The sequence below is a fragment of the Helianthus annuus genome, chromosome 6 (genome assembly GCF_002127325.2).
Source record: "Helianthus annuus cultivar XRQ/B chromosome 6, HanXRQr2.0-SUNRISE, whole genome shotgun sequence".
Classification (NCBI taxonomy): domain Eukaryota; kingdom Viridiplantae; phylum Streptophyta; class Magnoliopsida; order Asterales; family Asteraceae; genus Helianthus; species Helianthus annuus.
Window position 1 is genome coordinate 112,194,088 of NC_035438.2, and position 21,348 is coordinate 112,215,435.

Genomic DNA, 21,348 nt, shown 5'->3' on the forward strand with positions numbered 1-21,348 from the left:
ATTTGTCCCTTCACTCGGGCTCATTATCCTAATATAATACGCTTCCGTCACCCGGCTGTGCGTTTACATTATTATCACATATTTTGCTCATTTGATTCTTTTGGGTACCTTTTAAGTTAGTCCTATTCACCCCGCCCTTACTACATCAGATGTAAGCATGTCCATCATAAAAAGTTCATGGTACCCCGTGTTCACTACTTACTTGGCCAGAGTAAGCGATCAACACCTGGTATACATGACCCTTTTATAATTTTCACTTTACACCCCATGTAAGTAATACCTCTACTTATTTTTTTTTTTGGAAACAATATCCTGGATAGGTATTCTATTCAGGTTTTTCCAAGTTTCATATCTACATATGCAACTTTCAATATCTATGTATTTGTTGCATATTACCATTCATACTATAACTTAAAACGTGCACCTGATAATGCTTGGTTTAAAAGGCTTTCCTTGCTGTTAACTTATTCGCGTTCGTTACGTGATTTAGGTCCTTAGTGAGCATGCTTTACTTGTCATACTTTGGACCGTTCCACCGTCATATCCGCAATTGGTTAAACTCTTGCTATCTTCAGATGTGAGTGTCCTTCAATTAAAACATTTACAAGAATTAGTAACATCAACTTCAATAATCGCCCGTATTATAATACAAGGCTTTTCTACTACACGCATCAACGCGTGTAATTTCGTTGACTATATCTACTCTATATCGATTTTATTGGCGTAACGTGTATTACACGATAACCATATGTGTTGTTCTCAACACTTTAATGCGCTAAACCATTAACATACATGCACTTACCGGATTTGCGATCAAGCCTCGAACCGAACACCAATCTTTGTCAAGAGCATAAGGTTTAAGTCCAAGCATGGATTTCCCCGCCATACTTGAATCTCTTAAACCAAGGCTCTGATACCAACTTGTAACAACCATAAATTTATTTAGCGATTTACGTAAATAATCACAAATTACTGAGTATTTATATTTAAATATTCATGCTAAAATACGGGTTTATTAAAACTTTTCTGAATTTGTAAGCAAACAACATAGTGTAATTTAATTCATCGTTTTAGAATAACGACGAAACAACATTGCGGAAGCTTCGTTTAACATGTGTTCGGTTCTTGCTTGACGCTTGATCTTCATCCGGGACTCTCGACATTCACCTGTGATCAAAACCAACTTAAAAGTCAGTATTGATAGTTTAAATGACGGTACAAAACAAGATTATGATAATGGAAGGAAAATCCCAACGTTAATCTCTTGATCCAAAGACAAGGATTCCAAACTGGCCTCCACCGTAACTTACGGTGGGCACCGTAAGTTACGGTGTCCCCTGTATTAAAGTTCCCCCACCGTAACTCAGTGGGTAACTACTGTAAAGATTTCAGCCCCACCATAACTTACGGTGGTAACCGTAAGTTACCGTGGCCCCTGTATCAATGTAACACTCGTTGCAAATCTTAATATTTCTTCATGGAAAATACATACATTTTATACAACAAAACATATTTTCTTGGTTTTTACGAAGTTAAGTTAATAAGCGACAAACGTACTAACTAGTTTAAAACATAATAATTAACAATGTTTCAAAAACAACATCAACATCTAGCTTGAATATATAATCGCGGAAGCATTCAAAATATGTGTTCGGTTCTTGCACCACATTGCTTGATCAACATCCATGACCATGAGTCGTACCTAAGGTCAAAACCATTCAAAATATTAGTTTTGACAACATTAGAAAGTATAAAATTAAGTTCCAACATGAAAATATAAAAAAAAAATAATTTTCCTGATTTGGTTCCGCCGCGTGTCACGATGGAAATCGTTGCACCGTTCGCGTGTCGCGACGGTTCCCACGTGTCGTGGGGGCTTAAAAGGATTCCTCCGTGTGGCGCGGGGGAACCCATTTTCCAGCAGGTGCAGGTTTAGAACCTGTATTTTTGCCCAGCTCCGGAAATTCACTGTTTACCAGTTTTAAAAGGTCATAACTTATCACTCGGTGGTCCGTTTTTACTAATTCTTTTTCCTATGAGTCTGTAATAAAATTTCGGACCTAACCATGTAAATTTTACATCACAGAAACCGAGATGTCAATGGCTTGTCCTTGATTTCCTTGTTTCGTTTATCCAACCCATTTCCCAAGATTTTGCATTATACCACCCCCAAAGCTTAGGACTATTTCCATGCTTCTACAATTATCAAGTATGAGCATTTGCTTCCCTCTCGAGGGTCGCTTGTGCTATAGTCATCATGCTTATTTTCACGACTTTAACCATGCTTTCCGGAATCATTCAACAAGTGAATGTTCCGAGTTTTCATCCCTCGATAAGGGCTCATGCTTTTGACCCGTTTTACTTGTCTAATTCACCTTGTCACTTTTGTGACATAGTGAGTTTTTCCTTGTTTACAAATTTTCGATATAACAACATGAACTTAACATAAACGAATTTTAGCGAAACTACAAATTACGTACCTTCAAAGCGCACCCTTTAAGCGTGTATCACCCCCGGCTTGTCCACTTGATGACCCGGATTCTTTACCTAAAGAGTTCCGTTCATATAAAATTTAGAACTCTTTTATACTCAATAACGGACAATATATTTCTGAAATCAAATCTGCGTTTTGTCCGATTACTAACACTTTGACCTTTACTTAGGCGTTTCTACAAACACCTAGTGATCAGATTTCTACATAAAACATTACTAGGTTCTCGGCATGTTATTTACATCTAAATTCACTTCAATTTAGCAAATTTTACACACTTAAACATTCAAATTACTGAATTTCATCATACAATTCAGCTTTTCACTAGATTAGAAATCATAATCCTAGTGCTTGTCTAGTCTTTACAATATCATAAATCACCTACAATGGTGATTATAAATTCTTCAAGTATCATGCAATGATTTTCACAAATAATCATCTAGGGTCTAACCCTAGACATCATATTACTTCAAATTCATTCATGCATCACATATTTAGGCTAAATTTCAGTTTCTCCTATTTAACCTAAGATTCAATATGGAACAAAATACCAAAATTTTACATACCTTTATGATCCTTACTACAAGGGGATCACTAATTTGTGTTCAAAACTTGATTTAGGGCAGATTTGAAGCTCCAATTTAGAGATTTGATGTGAAACTAGGGTTTGAAGACAATCCCTTGGTCGCCCCCTGCCCTTTGTTCGACCAGACCCCCAATTTTGGGGTGTTTGGTTTGTTTTTGTTACTATTAGTAACTTTTGTTTCCATTTTGAAAAGTTTAGACCCTCAACTTTGATTTATCTTTAAGTTTAAGTGTTTTAACCCTATTAAGAGTTATTTCAAGACTTGTAATTAACTAGGTTAAAATTCCTAGTTGGTTGACTCTTGTTTATTTATACTTTTAAATTTTTAATATAAGATTTATATTTTCGGGGTGTTACAAGTCCACCCCCCTTAAGAGGGGTTTCGTCCCCGAAACCGAATCACGTACCAAATAAAGTAGGGTAAAGCCGTTGCATCTCCTCTTCGGATTCCCATGTGGTATCCGCCCCCTTCTTGTGTTCCCATTTGACCCTCACTTGATTGATCTCTTTGTTCCTTAAGGTTTTCACCTTGCGATCTAAAATCGCAATAGGTCTTACCACATAGTTTAATCTGTCATTCACCTCGATATCATCGTAGTGGACATAAGTCGTCTCATCAGCTAGACATTTCCGAAGATGTGACATATGAAAAGTGCTATGAATTCCGCTTAATTCTTCCGGTAGCTCAAGACGGTAAGCTACCTTTCCTACTCGTTCAACAATCGTAAATGGCCCGATAAATCTTGGGCTCAACTTCCCTTTCTTTCTAAACCGGATAACCCCCTTCCATGGGGACACTTTGAGCATGACTTTGTCGCCAACCTGGAATTCAATCGGTCTCCTCCTCTTATCTGCATACGATTTTTGTCTATCTTGTGCCGCTTTCAAGTGTGCCCGCACCACATCAATCTTTTCATTAGTGGCTCGAATTATATATTGGTGAGCGAGTTCACGGGGACCCACTTCACCCCAACATACCGGGGTCCGGCATTTCCTACCATAGAGCATTTCAAATGGTGCCATTCCAATACTAGCATGGTAGCTGTTATTATACGAAAACTCGACTAATGGTAGATAGGCATCCCAACTACCCCCAAAGTCGATTATACATGCCCGAAGCATGTCTTCCAACGTTTGTATTGTTCTTTCACTTTGTCCATCTGTCTGTGGATGGTACGCAGTGCTGATGAATAATTTGGTCCCCATCTGTTCTTGGAAATCTCGCCAGAATTTTGAAGTGAACCGGGCATCTCTATCAGACACGATGGATACCGGTACTCCATGGCGTGCTACGATCTCATTGGTGTATACTTCAGACATCTTTTCGGACGCAAACGTTTCACGTATTGGAATAAAATGAGCACTCTTAGTTAATCGGTCAACAAATACCCATATAGTATCAAATCCGCGGCTCGTCCTTGGTAGTTTGGTTAATAGGTCCGTCGTAATGTGTTCCCATTTCCAAACCGGGATTTCTAATGGTTGAAGTTTGCCGTATGGTTTTTGGTGCTCCGCCTTGACTTGTAGACATGTCAAGCATTTCTCCACGTATTTAGCAACATCTCTTTTCATTCCGGGCCAACAATAGTTTTGTTTTAGGTTGTTATACATCTTAGGGGCTGTTTGGTAGCCTCTTAATAACCATTCAGATGCTACCTCTTAATGTTTTAAAACCTCTAAATGAATAAGAGGTAACCTCAAATCTGAATGGTTAAGAGGTAACCTCTGAATGGTAAATCATCACATGTCACATTCTTCTACCTTCTCATTGGTAAAATTCTTAATGGTTACATTAAGAGGTAGCCTCTTAATGATCATTCAGTGGCTACCAAACAGCCCCTTAGTCGCTCCCGGATGAATGGAATAACGGGACTTGTGAGCTTCATCAAGCAGAAGCTTTTTAACTCCACATGTGTTAGGGACCCAAATTCTATTGAAGCGTGTTTTTAAACCATGGTTACCCTCTTCGAGATCCTTAACTTGGCCAACAATCCTTTCCTTTCTCTGGTTTTCCACCTTTACTGCTTCATTTTGTGCTCCTCGAATTTGTTCAAGTAAACCCGAGGTCACAATAAGCTGCAATGATTGCACTCGTATCGGAGCACAATCCGCCTTTCGGCTCAACGCATCCGCCACCACATTAGCTTTTCCGGGGTGGTAGTGTGTCTCACAGTCATAATCCTTGACCGTTTCCAACCACCGCCTTTGTCTCATGTTTAATTCCTTCTGGTCGAAGAAATATTTCAAACTTTTATGGTCGGTAAAGATTTTACATTTTACTCCATATAAGTAATGCCTCCAGATTTTTAAAGCAAATACCACTGCCGCCAACTCCAAGTCGTGAGTCGGGTATTTCTTTTCATGGATTTTCAATTGCCTCGAGGCGTAGGCGATGACCTTGCCTCGTTGCATTAAAACGCATCCGAGCCCTGAATACGATGCATCCGAATAAACCACCATATCATCAACTCCTTCCGGTAATGTTAGCACCGGAGCGTGAGTTAACTTTTCTTTGAACGTTTGGAAAGCTTTCTCCTGTTCGACACCCCATACAAACTTTTCCTCCTTGCGAGTCAATTTATTCAAAGGTAAAGCAATTTTGGAGAAATCTTGTATGAATCTCCGATAATATCCCGCAAGCCCTAAAAAGCTTCGAATTTTTGAGGGATTCCTTGGAGTGTTCCATTTTGACACAGCTTCTACTTTTGACGGATCCACTAATACTGCATCCGTACTACTGATATGCCCAAGAAACTGCACCTCTCGTAGCCAGAAGGCGCACTTTGTGAATTTTGCATAGAGCTTTTCTCTTCTGAGTGTCTCTAACACTTCTTGCAAATGATGCACATGCTCAGCTTCATTCTTCGAGTATACTAGAATATCATCGATAAATACAATTACCGACTTATCCAGCATGGGTCTGCAAACCCGGTTCATAAGGTCCATGAAAGCCGCAGGTGCATTTGTCAACCCAAAGGGCATTACAAGGAACTCATAATGCCCGTACCGTGTTCGGAAGGCCGTTTTCGGTACGTCCTCTTCCCTGACTCTCAATGGGTAGGGTGGGTGGTACCGCTCAGATTGCGGCCAATCTTCCTAACCGTGCGCGGGCCGGGCTTAGAGCGCGTGAAACTCATCACTACCTCGTAAGGGCGTTGAGACCATAGCATGTTACACGAAAGCGCCGCTTTCTCTGTAGTATTGTCACACAGCTGCCCGCCTAGAAGAGCCACTCGCTCTGTAGTGTTGTCACACAAGATAAGCACGCCGCCCGCCTGCTGGCCGGGCGAATCTAAGTTCTCTTCCGGTCAACTGTCCACCCAGTCAAGTGTAAAAAAAAAACACAGTAGAATCACGGAATGCACACTGCTGGTGTGCTTCCTGCTCGCGAGGAAAGAAAGAAGAGCGACAAGGTTAAGTTCAGATTTGATTGTTTGCAGCTCCCATCTGAGATCAATCTTTGAGAACCAACTTGCCCCTTGTAGTTGGTCAAACAAGTCATCAATTCTTGGAAATGGGTATCGATTCTTCACCGTGAGTTTGTTTAACTCTCGGTAATCGATACACATACGCATACTGCCATCCTTCTTTTTCACAAACAGGACTGGCGCGCCCCACGGGGACACACTTGGTCGGATAAGCCCTTTGTCAAGCAACTCTTGGATTTGAGACATCAGTTCGTGTAGTTCTGACGGCGCGAGTCGATATGGCGCCTTCGCCACGGGTTTGGCGCCCGGAATCAATTCGATCCCGAACTCCACTTCCCGTTCTGGTGGCATTCCCGGTAGTTCTTCCAGGAACACATCCTCATAATCACGTACCACCGGCACGTCCCCAATTTTGAGGGGTTCTTTTTCCGATTCGCTTGCGTATACCATAAAGGCCTTGCATTCATGTTTCATAAATTTATGGGCTCACTACAAGAAAACTGGGTTTTTAGTATGCGCAAAAGCGTCCTGAAATGCTATTTTATAGGACCTTTCATTTAATAGGACCAACGGTAAAAGCGTTTCATGTAAAGGGGTGTAATAAGTCCCGGAACTAAAAAAGCGTCCTAACCTCTCAAATAAGATTATGAAACCAATTTTATGGTCGCGTAATATGTCTTTGAACAACCAAAATAGTGTCCTAATAAAAACATATTAGGACACTTTTACGATGTTCTAACATGTGCTTACATTCTTTTAATCTTTTGATACACTTACAAGCGTCCTTAGAAATTAATTGATATGACCCTTATGATGTGACATTATAGCTAATTTAGTACCAAGAAAAGGGTCCTAATATACCAAATAAGATTATGAAACCAATTTTATGGTCGCATAATATGTCTATATATAACTTAAATAACGTCCTAAAAAGAACATATTAGAACACTTTTACAATGTTCTAATATGTTATTACCTACTTTTAATCTCTTGATACACATACAAGCGTCCTTAAAAATTAATGTATAGGACCTTTACGATGTAACGTTATAGCTACTTTAATATCAAGAAAATGGTCCTAATATCACAAATAAGATAATTATAAAACCAATTTTATAAACAGACCATCAACATATAACATTCTAATAGTTATTGTATAACATCAACTAATGAAAGAAATAAAACTTCATTATATTAAGCATGTTCATAACAAAAACACTAACAATAAATAAGTTATAACATTATCTAACATAAAGTCTTAACATTTAACAAAGAAATTAAAAACAATTAAAGAAATAAGAAGCATAAAATCTTGAGTCATCATGCGTCCTCAATCCTCATGGACTACCTACAAATAAACCATCCATATATAAGCATTAAGTTCCACGATATTAAAATTATTTGTATCACAAGTTTAACAAATACATACCGAGATGAATGGATAGGGCCATGCGATGGATGCACCAATGCATTCTAAATCAGTTCTATTCAAAAATTCATATTGTTGATTAAGTATAATAACATAAAAGATTAATTGCTTGATCTCAGCATCATGTTAAATAATGTGTGCAGATTGAGAATAATAAAATAAAAAATACCTCAAGCACACTGTGAGCTAGGTCACTATTTCCATCCACATAACCAATTGTAGTTTGTGATGAATCCCATTCCGGATCAACTTCATCTGAAACAAGCATGTAAGTTGCATAAGATAAGATTTAACACTAGAAGCGATAAAGTAGAGGTGCAGTTTAATTAGAAAAATCAAATCATATGTTCAAGTTCAATCGAACTAATGCAATTTAACAATAATTTAGCAATTAAAATAATCAAATGATAAATAGAACCTAACACTTCAACCTAATTTAAACGTGCGACTGCTGTGAACCTATGACTATTGTGAAACTAGGACGTCAATTTATACATATACTAACTTGGGTTGTTGCTTACGATTTGGACCTGATCCGCTCATGATTTGGAGATGCCCGTCGTTGTTGTTTGTCGTTCGTCTGATGCCCTTTCCATGTTTCGTCCGCCCTAGGGGCTTCAAATGGGCCAGCTGAATTATAGAAAGGGCATGCTTGAAAACTGATAGGTGCCTGCTGTAATTTTACAGGTTATCTGGGGCTTTTTAAACACATAATTACATATTTCAGTATGAAAAAGATTTTAAAACATGGTCATTATGCAAAATTAAGCATACCTCAGATGGCATAACCACAAAGAATAGGTCCAAGCCATGAAATAAGCCAGTTATTTTTAGCAATAATATTGACAGATACCTGTTGAAACAAAATAAAGAACTTTCAATACACAATGAAAACACTTTTCAAGATGCAAAAAATAAAACGTTGTCCGCTGCTTATGTGAAAAAAGAGAACATAAAAGTAATTAATGACTTCTTGAATTTGATATAGAGTTGTTTAGGGATGGAAGAAACCATATTAGGGACCAATTAACTTGCTTAATAAATTCTTAACATCAGTACAAGAGTACTAAACATTATGAATATACATATTTGATTATAAAGTATAAAAAGCAATCATTTACCATCATCAAGTTTTGAGACAAATTGAACAATACAACATGTTCTTAATTCGTATGTTAAAGACATTATAATACTTTTAATTTTCACCCTTTTGAATCTCCCCTTGCAAACAGGACATTCTTTTGCTCTCTAATCTACATATGATGATTGATATAAACACCACAAACAAAAAAATTGATAAATACAACACCAACAAAAAGGGTGACACTAGTATAAGACCGTGGGGTATGGTGGGGCGAGGGTTTGGGGTATGGGTTGACACGTGGACTTCAAGGGGCACCGCTGGTCAGTCGCATGTTGGGTCGGTATGGCGGGGCGTGGCTTTATAATTTTTTTTTCAATTATTATAAAAATACACACAAAATTAAAAAAAAAAGCCTAGCCACCTATAGCCTAGCCAACCCAGCCAATGACAGCCGGCAACAGAATACCACGCCCGGGCTGAAACCCCCGCCCAAGGGGCCACGCCGAAACCCAAGCCCACCCGGGTGGTGACTTGGGCGTTTGTACCCAACCCCCGCCCCATAACCCATAGTCTAACATTTAAATTGTGGTAGCTTGCAAAGAAAGTTAACAAATATAACATTTGAATACTCTACCTTGTGATAAATTCTGAAAATTGAAAAAAAAACAAGTAAATAAATAAAATTATTACACACAGCATTTCATCAAACATGTTGTGTGCAGATACCAAAAATAAAACTAACACATCTTTTTCATGGATATGTGACAACCATTAGTGCCCAATTTCAACCAACAAATCTGAAAGCTTAATTTGCAAGATAGAAAAACACATAAAAATAAACAAAAATAATAACTTACTGGTCTAGCAAAAAGAGATCAAACAGGAGCACACTGCAGACATATTAAAGATAACAATTATAACAGGATAGTATATTTAAATCAGATGCTTAAAAATGGAACATGTCTTAGAACACGTACTAAATTATACCAATATGATTGCCGTAGATCTTTGGGAATTTTAATTGATGCATAAATAGACGAATCTTTTCAGTGTTTTTGTGCATAACAGTACCCATGCCTCATTCTTGCCACTGCCTTCTTGGGAGAAAGATGAAGGGATCATGATTTGGAAGGATGAGGGGTGGGAAAACTGGGAACAGAAGGAATGCGGATCAGTTTTTATGTTGGGAACTAATTTAGGGTTTGCAGGGATGCGAGAATATAAATTTTAAGGAGGGAAATGAAATTTTAAAGCAAGAGAGGGAATAGAATTCATTTGGGTCAAATATAAAAAATAGGCGAATAAACATGACTAAAAAGGATAATAAGAATTACTAGAACATATAAAGCGTAAAGTAGAAAAGAATAGGGTACAAATCCTGGCATTGGATGTAATTTAGTATTTATTGGTGTAGTTTAGAAGTAGAAGTAATGTAACCTTTGGCATTGGATGTAATTTAGTATTTATTGGTGTAGTTTAGAAGTAGAAATGGGTTGTTAAGTATTGATTTAAATAAATTGTCTTGTAATGAGTAAAATCATGTTATAAAGTGTTAAAGAGTATGACGTGACTCAGTCAAATTATATATGTTTTAATAAGTTGTAACTCATAGTTAATGTCACAATGAGTCCTTTAGAATTATTCTAGATGTTAACATGAATGAGTTGTAGAATAATTATTCGAATGACGAGGAGGAAATAGGAGAGCTAGTTTATATGAAGACACCGATACGATCTGTAAGGTGGCACTCAAGAAGCCGAGGTGGGAAAGAGTAAACATTTAAAAAGCTCTTAAAATTTACACCGGCATACATTAAGTGCCACTAGATACCAAAATCAGTGGCACAAAGGCCAAATGCCACTAAAAGTGTGTGTTAGGCAAATATGGAATACCTAAAGTGCCACTAAAAACTTAAATTAGTGGCACAAAAGCTAAATGCCATTAAAAATGTGTGCCACTATATGGCTTTTTATTTGTAGTGCTAAAACCCTAGGTCAGCTGTTTGGCTGGTTTTGTTTGCGTTTTTTAGTTAGTGCAACGATTGATGCTGTTGGCCGGTAAAAAAAAGGAAATCATTTAGGATTGAAATCGTAAGCGGGATTGGTTATTTTTGGTGAAAATGAAACAAATTCATAGAAGAAAAATCAATTAGGGGGAGTTAAAATTGGAAGCCGGATCAAGCTTGGGGGAAACTTTTGGATGAAAATGTAAGAGCATTAAGATCCATTAAGACCTGCAATACGGTCCATCAAGAAATGTAAGATCAACTAGTGCCATAAAGATCCATTAAGGCCCAATATGGTCTACTCAAATATATATGATCTAATATTGTCCATTGTGATCCATTAGGGCCCAATATGGTCCACTTAGACATGCATAATCTACAATTGTCCATCGTGATCTATTAAGGCCTAACATGGTCCATTATGACATGTGTGATCTCCTATTGCCCATTGTGATCCATTAAGTACCAATTTGGTCCATTAAGACATTTATGATCTACCATTATTCTTTATTATCCATTAAGGCCCAACATGGTCCATTAAGACGTGTGTGATCTACTGTTGTCCATTGTGACCCGTTAAGAGCGAATATGGTCCATTAAAACAAGTATGATCTACTATTGTGCACTATGATCCATTTAGGCCCAACATTGTCCATTAAGACATGTATGATCTAATATTGTCCATTGTGATCCATTAAGGCCCAATATGGTCCATTAAAAGATGTATGATCTACTATTATCCATCGTGCTCCATTAAGGTCTAATATGTTCCATTAAAACATGTATGATCAACTATTGTCCACTTGGATCCATTAAGGGAGATATGGTCCATTAAGACATATACGATCCACTATTTGGCCGTTGTGAATTATTTAGGCCCAATATGGTCCATTAACACATATATGATTTACTACTGTTTATTGTGATCCATTAAGGCCCAATATTGTCCATTAAGACTTGTACGATCTACTATTTGGCTGTTGTGAATTATTTAGGCCCACTATGGTCCATTAACACATATATGATCTACTACTGTTTATCGTGATCCATTAAGGCCCAATATTGTCCATTAAGACTTGTACGATCTACTAAGTTGTATATTTTCTCCATGATATTACAACACTATGGAAAGTTCAAATTATAAGACTACACAGTAGCGGAGCTTGAACGGAAACTCGCTGCGGTCGGACTATAAAAATCTAAATCGGTGGGGCCGGACTGTTAATAATCCAATATTTTACACTAAAAAAACAATTTTTTGGTAAAATTAACCCTACGAACGAAAATCGGTGGAACCGAGGCACACCCGAGCCTCCGTTATCCTCCGCCCCTAAGTACAACACACAAGCCTTCAAAGTCTAAAAATGCTATTGCTTTGTAATACATGAAATGCTAACCTTACTCGAGTGCACATGCAAAACAAACCTGCCTCAACGTGCGGGTAAATTTTCTAGGTTCAACGCAGTCAAAAGCCACGTTCAAGGTTCTATTTCATTCAAAGTTATAGTCACGGCGTTTAAATTCTTAGCTTAAATCAAGCACAACTTCATTTACGGAATAGGTTTTGTATTTGGATGAAAATGTTATATGTTTTCTATTTAAATTAAATGTTAGCATATACCACCGGCTATATGACGCATGAATAATACCTAAGAGTATTGAAGTAACTATATTAAACTCTTTAGAAGCTATTTATATTTATCTATTTAATATTTGTGTAAAACACTTTTAAAGAACGTAAATAAAGAATTAGACTATGGGGCATGAGGCGGGAGTTGGGGCGTGGGTTGGGTATAAACGCCCAAGTCACCACCCAGGGTGGGCTTGGGTTTGGGCGTGGCCCTTTGGGCGGGGATTTCAGCCTGGGCGTTAGGCAGGGCTACCCACATGACATGGCGGAACCTCATTGGCCAAGAGCACTAACCCTTTGTAATTGACTTTTTTTCCACGCCACCCCAGCCACGCCCCACCATACCTCTTCGAAATTGGCTTTTGTCTTGGGTGCCCCATACTCCACGTGTCGCACCATGCCACCAACCCACGCCCCACCATACCCCACGGTCTTAGATAGGATGCATATACTTATCATAATTATTATCCAACCTGAAACATAAAACCATCACCTTGGACATTCATTTTTACATTTATGCTGCAATGTACGGTAACATCAACTTATATCTATCTTTTATACAGTAATGTTAATGTTAATTGTTATTTTTGTTAGTATTAGAATTATATAATCTAAAAAGATAAATGCTAAAAGGTTTTTTTTGGATGTAAAAGATAAAAAAAAGATATATGTTATTTGACCAAATTACCTCTGAGTTAATTATTTTTGGAAAAAGTTATTGATTTGGACGAAAATGACAAAAAATAAATAAATAAATAAATCAAACTTCATAGACGAGAAAAAAAAAACTCTTTGGTAATCAACTCCCGCCGCAACGCGCGGGTAGCGTCACCTCGTTAAAAACGTATATAAACGTAACTAATATGCATACTCTTACATATTATTTAGAAGAAAACACATATGGTTAGAATATATAACATTAATAATAGGATAAATTTTTAATATGTAGTAACCTTTTTTTTTGTTTTATAATATTAACTAATATAATTTTTCAAATGAGAATATTAATTGAAAGGGGAGTTTTGAATGAAATATTTTGGTTGGAAGTTTTAGAATGAAATATTTTTGGGGGGAAGTTATTTTGGGGGTAAATTTAACTTTTAGGATGAATATTTTGGTGGGAAGTTTTATGATGAAATATATTGATGGGAAGTTTTTGGATTAAATACTTTGAGTGAAAATTTAAACTCTAGGATAAATATTTTGATGGGAAGTTTTAGAAAGAAATAATTTTGGAAAATTTTTTAATATGTTGTAAGTTTATAATCACACATTTTTTCATAACATATGATAATATTTCGTCACACGAAAATAAACAAAGTGACAATGATGTGATGAATGTTATGTAAAGGCCCATGATTTTTTTTTTAAATTTTAAATGTAGATATTGTATAACCTTTGATCACACAAAATAATATACATAACCATATGTATTAAATTTTAACCACATTAGTAAATATCAAGTGTCCTAATACGGTGTATTATAATAACACCATAATGATTAAGCGTCCTATAAAGGTTAATGTTATAAGACCCTAACGTCAAGTGTCCTATTAAGTTATGTTATAATAGAACTCTGGCGAATAAGCGTCCTATAAAACTGATGTTTTATGACTCAAATATCAGGTGTCCTATTACAGTGTATTATAATAACACCACAATGATTAAGCGTCCTATAAAGGTTAAATTTATAAGACCCAAGTGTCAAGTGTCTTTTTAAGTTATATTATAATAAAACTCTAGCGAATAAGCCTCCTATAAAACTAATGTTTTATGACTCAAATATCAAGTGTCCTATTACAGTGTATTATAATAACACCACAATGATTAAGTGTCATATAAAGTTTAAAGTTATAAGACCCAAGTGTCAAGTGTCCTATTAAGTTAAGTTCTAATATGACTTCGACTAGAAAGGGTCCTATAAAACTGAACATTTATACAACGTGTCTTACTAAGTTATGTTATAATAGGACCCCATATGATCAAGTGTCCTAATACAATACCACATAATGGGACACTAACAATTAAATGTCTTATAAAGTACTTTATTAGGATCTACATTTTAAGTGTCCTATTAAATTATATGATAATAGGACCCAAAAAAATCATTCATCCTGTTAAATAGGTTTTTAGGACACCGGTTTAGTAGAGTATATTATAAAAGGACCCCAAAATTTCATTAGTCCTAATAAATAGTTTTTTAGGACCCTCTTTAACAAGCGTCCCTCAGAAAAGGTCCTAAAAAGCCATTTTTGTTGTAGTGGCTTCTAGTATTGAGCACAGCACCGGGTTACCTCCTTTTTCGCCGTATATCGTAACTTGCTTTCCGCTAGGAGACATTAGTTTAATTTCCTTTCGGAAACAAACCACCTTCGCATGGTATCGGGATAGCCAATCCATCCCCACGATCACTTGGAATTCTCCCATCGACATCGGAATCAAGTCTATTGTGTATTCTTCGTTATCGATGCTCATTTTACAGTTTTCGCATACATCACAAACATTGAAGCTCTTGTTATTACCTATCTCTACTTCTAAAGGAATAGGTAACTTTGTTAGAACAAATGAAGGATGCCGAATAAATCCATATGAAATAAAGGATTTATTCGCACCCGTATCAAATAACACACGTGCGGGAATCGAGTTTATAGTAAATATACCTGAGACCACGTCAGGTTCGACTTTTGCTTCTGCAGCGGTCAATTGGAAAGATCTTGCTTTTGCTTTCGGGGCTTCACCTTTCGAGTCTTGCCCATCTTTCTTTCCAACCAGTTCCGGGCATTCCGATCTTTTGTGACCCATTCGGTAACAGTTGTAACAAACAGTCACTTTCTCCGGACATGATATAGCCATGTGTCCCGTTTTTCAACATATGGGACAAGGCTTATCTTTGAAGCGACATTCGCCCTTATGATTCTTCCCACAAATTTTGCAACTTGGTGTACTACCTTTTGTATTCGATTTCTTTGCTGTTTCATTCGTTTGTGCTTTCTTGGTAGGGCTTGGGTTTACATCTTGTGCCCTTCGTTCACCCCGTTCTATGCTCTTTTTCAGTTCGATCTCCCTTTCCCGAGCAGCATTGATGATCTCGGTAAGGGTCTCGTACTTTGAAGGGGTTATGAACTCTCTATACTCCGCACTCAACATGTTATGGTAGTAGTAGACCTTTTGTTCTTCATTTGTCACCAAATCATCACAGAACTTCATCTTGTCTATAAACATCCCCGTGATCTTGTCTATGGATTCACCTTTGTGTCTGAGTTGCATGAACTCTTCCTTGATTCGATTTATGACCAATTTGGGACTATGGTGTTTAAAGAACGGCGTCTTAAACTCCTCCCATGTCATGGCCTTAGCCGCTTCGCTTCCAATTTCTTTCTTTTTGTTATCCCACCAGTCTTTCGCTTGACCTCTTAATTGACCCGTACCATAGGCTACGTAGTCATCTTCATCACAATGAGTTCTCTCGAATACCCCTTCGATGTCACTTAGCCATCGTTGGCACACAACTGGATCAACCTCTCCATTATATATGGGTGGTTTACATGCCATGAATTCCTTGTATGAACAAGGCTTTCGTCCTCCGGGTTTTCCTTTGCTAGATTTGTATTATCCTCTAACTTCTTGATTCTCTCCTCTACTATTGATAAAACTGTGTTTTGAATTTTATCAATAAAGCCCGATAAACTGTTTTCGATTGCCTTTCCAACCTCTTCGGCAATCACTTCTCTCATTTGTTCGGTGACTCTTGGCACCGCATCATCTTTACCTCCATCTGCCATCTTTATTACTGAAATGTTTACATACATTGTTAAATATTCCATTTATAACACATGCTTTACTTGTTTTGATTCAATCAAGTTCATAACTTGATTCGATCGTTCTTGTTTCATGCATTTCTTGTGTTTGAGTGGGCTTACACACTTCTTTTCATGCATATTTGTTCATGATTTATTTCTATATTCTTCTAATTTTACTTAAACAATTAACTCTTACTGGATGTTTGATCAAGCTTGAACCGAACACTTATTGACAACCTTGAGCTCTGATTACCAACTTGTAACACTCGTTGCAAATCTTAATATTTCTTCAGGGAAAATACATACATTTTATACAACAAAACATGTTTTCTTGGTTTTTACGAAGTTAAGTTAATAAGTGACAAACGTACTAACTAGTTTAAAACATAATATTTAACAATGTTTCAAAAACAACATCAACATCTAGCTTGAATAGATAATCGCGGAAGCATTCAAAATATGTGTTCCGTTCTTGCACCCCGCTTGATCAACATCCATGACCACGAGTCGTACCTAAGGTCAAAACCATTTTAGTTTTGACAACAATAGAAAGTATAAAATCAAGTTCCAACATGAAAATATAAAAAAAATAATAATTTTCCTGATTTGGTTCCGCTGCGTGTCGCGATGGAAATCGTTGCACCGTTCGCGTGTCGCGACGGTTCCCGCGTGTCGCGGGGGCTTAAAAGGATTCCTCCACGCTCCACGTGGCGCGGGGGAACCCATTTTCCAGCAGGTGCAGGTTTAGAACCTGCATTTTTGCCCAGCTCCGGAAATTCACTATTTTCCAGTTTTAAAAGGTCATAACTTATCAATCGGTGGTCCGTTTTTACTTATTCTTTTTCCTATGAGTCTGTAATAAAATTTCGGACCTAACCATGTAAATTTTACATCACGGAAACCGAGATGTCAACGGCTTGTCCTTGATTTCCTTGTTTCGTTTATTCAACCCATTTCCCAAGATTTTGCATTATACCACCCCCAAAGCTTAGGACTATTTCCATGCTTCTACAATTATCAAGTATGAGCATTTGCTTCCCTCTCGAGGGTCGCTTGTGCTATAGTCATCATGCTTATTTTCACGACTTTAACCATGCTTTCCGGAATCATTCAACAACTGAATCTTCCGAGTTTTCATCCCTCGATAAGGGCTCATGCTTTTGACCCGTTTTACTTGTCTAATTCACCTTGTCACTTTTGTGACATAGTGAGTTTTTCCTTGTTTACAAATTTTCGATATAACAACATGAACTTAACATAAACGAATTTTAGCGAAACTACAAATTACGTACCTTCAAAGCGCACCCTTTAAGCGTGTATCACCCCCAGCTTGTCCACTTGATGACCCGGATTCTTTACCTAAAGAGTTCCGTTCATATCAAATTTAGAACTCTTTTATACTCAATAACGGACAATATATTTCTGAAATCAAATCTGCGTTTTGTCCGATTACTAACACTTTGACCTTTACTTAGGCGTTTCTACAAACACCTAGTGATCAGATTTCTACATAAAACATTACTAGGTTCTCGGCATGTTATTTACATCTAAATTCACTTCAATTTAGCAAATTTTACACACTTAAACATTCAAATTACTGAATTTCATCATACAGTTCAGCTTTTAACTAGATTAGAAATCATAATCCTAGTGCTTGTCTAGTCTTTACAATATCATAAATCACCTACAATGGTGATTATAAATTCTTCAAGTATCATGCAATGATTTTCACAAATAATCATCTAGGGTCTAACCCTAGACATCATATTACTTCAAATTCATTCATGCATCACATATTTAGGCTAAATTTCAGTTTCTCCTATTTAACCTAAGATTCAAGATGGAACAAAATACCAAAATTTTACATACCTTTATGATCCTTACTACAAGGGGATCACTAATTTGTGTTCAAAACTTGATTTAGGGCAGATTTGAAGCTCCAATTTAGAGATTTGATGTGAAACTAGGGTTTGAAGACAATCCCTTGGTCGCCCCCTGCCCTTTGTTTGACCAGACCCCCAATTTTGGGGTGTTTGGTTTGTTTTTGTTACTATTAGTAACTTATGTTTCAATTTTGACAAGTTTAGACCCTCAACTTTGATTTATCTTTAAGTTTAAGTGTTTTAACCCTATTAAGAGTTATTTCAAGACTTGTAATTAACTAGGTTAAAATTCCTAGTTGGTTGACTCTTGTTTATTTATACTTTTAAATTTTTAATATAAAGATTTATATTTTCGGGGTGTTACAATCAGCCATTCCCATTTTACCGTTTTTGACACGAAAACTTTCGTATCTTTCAATCCGCGTATCCGTTTGATCTCCCGTTTGTATTTAAGACCTCGAAACTTGTTTCTAGTTAATCAAAATTCTTAGACCAAGGTATTTAACTCAACATACCTATCTTGGATTCATAAGTTTTGTGAATTACGCGGCGAACACCCAAGTTACGCGCGTAATTCATTTTGACCCGTTAGAGAGGATTTAATCATTTAAGTTTAAGTCCCACTCTCTACTTTCACATGTCATTTTTATACATTAAGGTATTCATATATCTTCCACCAAATTTACGCGTACCTGGCCCGGGTCAAAGTATTGACCCGTTTTAATACCTTGCCTTAATAATTTGCTGATTCATAGCCACGTAAATTCCATAAGCCGTTTTACCCTGTGAGCATTAGACTCGACAAGCATTTGTTAGTCGTTATTCGTCAAATGGTGTTAACATTACCATTTGACATGTTTAGTCTAAACGACCAAACATTTTGCACTTATATTTGAATGGTATTTATTTACCATTTCATTATTTAACCCATTTCGCCCCTTTTTGCCATTAAACATGGTTTTTATCCTTTTATTCGTCCCGACCCGTATCATTTCGCGTCGGAACCCATATTTCGGATATAACCTTGGTCGTGTTTATAATCTATAAAGTAAATACGTATCCTAAAAAAAGTGTAAGCGTTACTTACCTCGCGTCTGCGCAAACATTCTTCGCATCCATGATCCGTTTGACCCGTTCCTTTCCAAGCTCCCACCTAGCTTGTTTAGAGTCAACTATATCATAACATCCATAAGATGGTTAGATTGATCATTCTATATAATGGCCATCACCCTATGGACCCCTTTTTTTACACACTTATCAATCAAAGCATGCCATATATTCAACAACTAGTTTCATACCATAATTATTTTCATTCACTAACCGTTTGACCCGTTAGTGAAATTACTTATATAACAAGTTAGTAAGTGATTTTAAACACTTTAAGCATGTCACATAAAGTGCTATTTGTTCCCAACAATCAATACTTAATGCCTAAAGCAAGTATATGCAATCCTATGCCTTTTTCTTGGTTAATAAGAACATTATTTATGTGCAGCGATTTTATATTTAGCTGCTGTAATTGACCATTTTGACCCATTTAAAATCTGAATTAGATCAACATGTTCAAAGATGGATCGTAGAACACTCCAATACCTTCGCAAGCATATAAGGTACACCTTCTAGCGAATTTTCTATGATTTTATATGATTTTTATAAAATCAGCTCAGCAACTATATTTTCATTTTTCAACAGCTTTCAAGTTCTGAAGAGCAGGTTTAATTCGCCTTTTTGGCCTATTTAACAACCACATTTGTTTCTAGTGATTGAAAACAGTAAAAATTTACTTCATAAGCTTTCCGAAAAGGTATATAACACCCAAATCGGATAAACGGTTGATTTTATATAATTTTTTTTAAGATTGGTCAAAATCCATATAAAAAGCTACAGAAATCATGTTTAGGGTCCTTTCAAATTCGACCCAAATCATCAAATGCAACCCATTTTCATGGCTAAAACCCTTATTAAACTCTTGGTAATGGTTAGAAACCTATAACACAGTGATTGTAGGCTAAGAGATGTCAAAAACATCATCTATTTCAAGAAGTCATCATATGAATCCTAATTTTACCATCTTCTCAGCCTCATCTTTGTCAATTTAAGAACTAGAACTAAAATTAACATATATTCAAGTCCTATTTGGTGATTCTCATACACCATCATGTTTAATTTCATACATATCAAAGATTTGTCATAACCCCCACTACTCATGAAATCATCAAATCAAGCTCTACATACGAACTAGTAGACAACACGGTTTCACTTAGTCATTTTAACGGGCACCTTGTGGGCATGATTTTTATACCTCTTCTATTTAGTTCATGGCTAATCTTTTTAACCAAGTTTCAATCATTAAATCAAACCCTTATGTCTAGCACTCATGAACAATATCAAATCTTGCATCATAACATCAATTTTTTTTCACAATCTAGCATACAAATTCTTGTGTTCATCACTTTGTTCTAAAAAACCCACTACACACATATATGGGTGATTATCAATTTCATAGTTTTTATCACTATATCATCAAACTTTTAACTAGGGTTTGTTCCTAGACATGGTTTCAACATAACAACACTCATACATTCAACATTCAAGCATGAATTTCAATTATGAGTGTTTATCGAAATTTCAAGATAACACCAAATGATGAAATTGAACATACCTTGTGATCTCCTAAGCTTGGTGATCACGAATTTAGTTAAAGCCCCAAAATCTTGGCTTGATTTCCCTTGATTTTGATCCAATTTGTGAGTTTAGGGTTCACTTGGAAGAACCCCTTTTTGCTCATGTGAAGATGTCGACCAAACACACCTTTTTGTGTGTGTGTGTTTTTTTTATAAATCTATTTTCAAGATATCCAATTTGGTCCCTCATGTTTGGTTAGTTATTAAGTAGACCACAACCTAACCATTTCTAACACTATTCTCACTTATTAACTACGTTAAATATTCCTAGTTAATTTAGTGGGTTCGGGGAAATTTACGACTGAGTTTATTTTAGGTCCCGTTAACT

The 21,348-nt window shown here is 36.6% G+C and overlaps 2 long non-coding RNA genes across 6 annotated transcripts; both read right to left on the bottom strand.

Annotated features, from left to right (window-relative positions):
- Positions 1–996: 996 nt before the first annotated feature.
- Positions 997–21,131, bottom strand: LOC110922602. The gene is made up of 4 exons (XR_002583290.2): positions 20,999–21,131; positions 19,424–19,508; positions 19,029–19,119; positions 997–1,167 (listed from the first exon to the last, which is right to left on the bottom strand). It is a non-coding gene; the product is annotated as an uncharacterized LOC110922602 (long non-coding RNA).
- On the bottom strand, positions 7,807–10,339 carry LOC110921896. Of its 5 annotated transcripts, none has more exons than XR_002582713.2 (7): positions 10,006–10,339; positions 9,876–9,908; positions 8,709–8,787; positions 8,440–8,604; positions 8,104–8,189; positions 7,935–7,989; positions 7,807–7,853 (listed from the first exon to the last, which is right to left on the bottom strand). It is a non-coding gene; the product is annotated as an uncharacterized LOC110921896 (long non-coding RNA). The 5 variants fall into 5 exon arrangements; XR_002582710.2 differs by having other exon boundaries at positions 8,456–8,607; positions 10,006–10,337; XR_002582711.2 differs by having other exon boundaries at positions 8,465–8,604; positions 10,006–10,335.
- Positions 21,132–21,348: the final 217 nt, after the last annotated feature.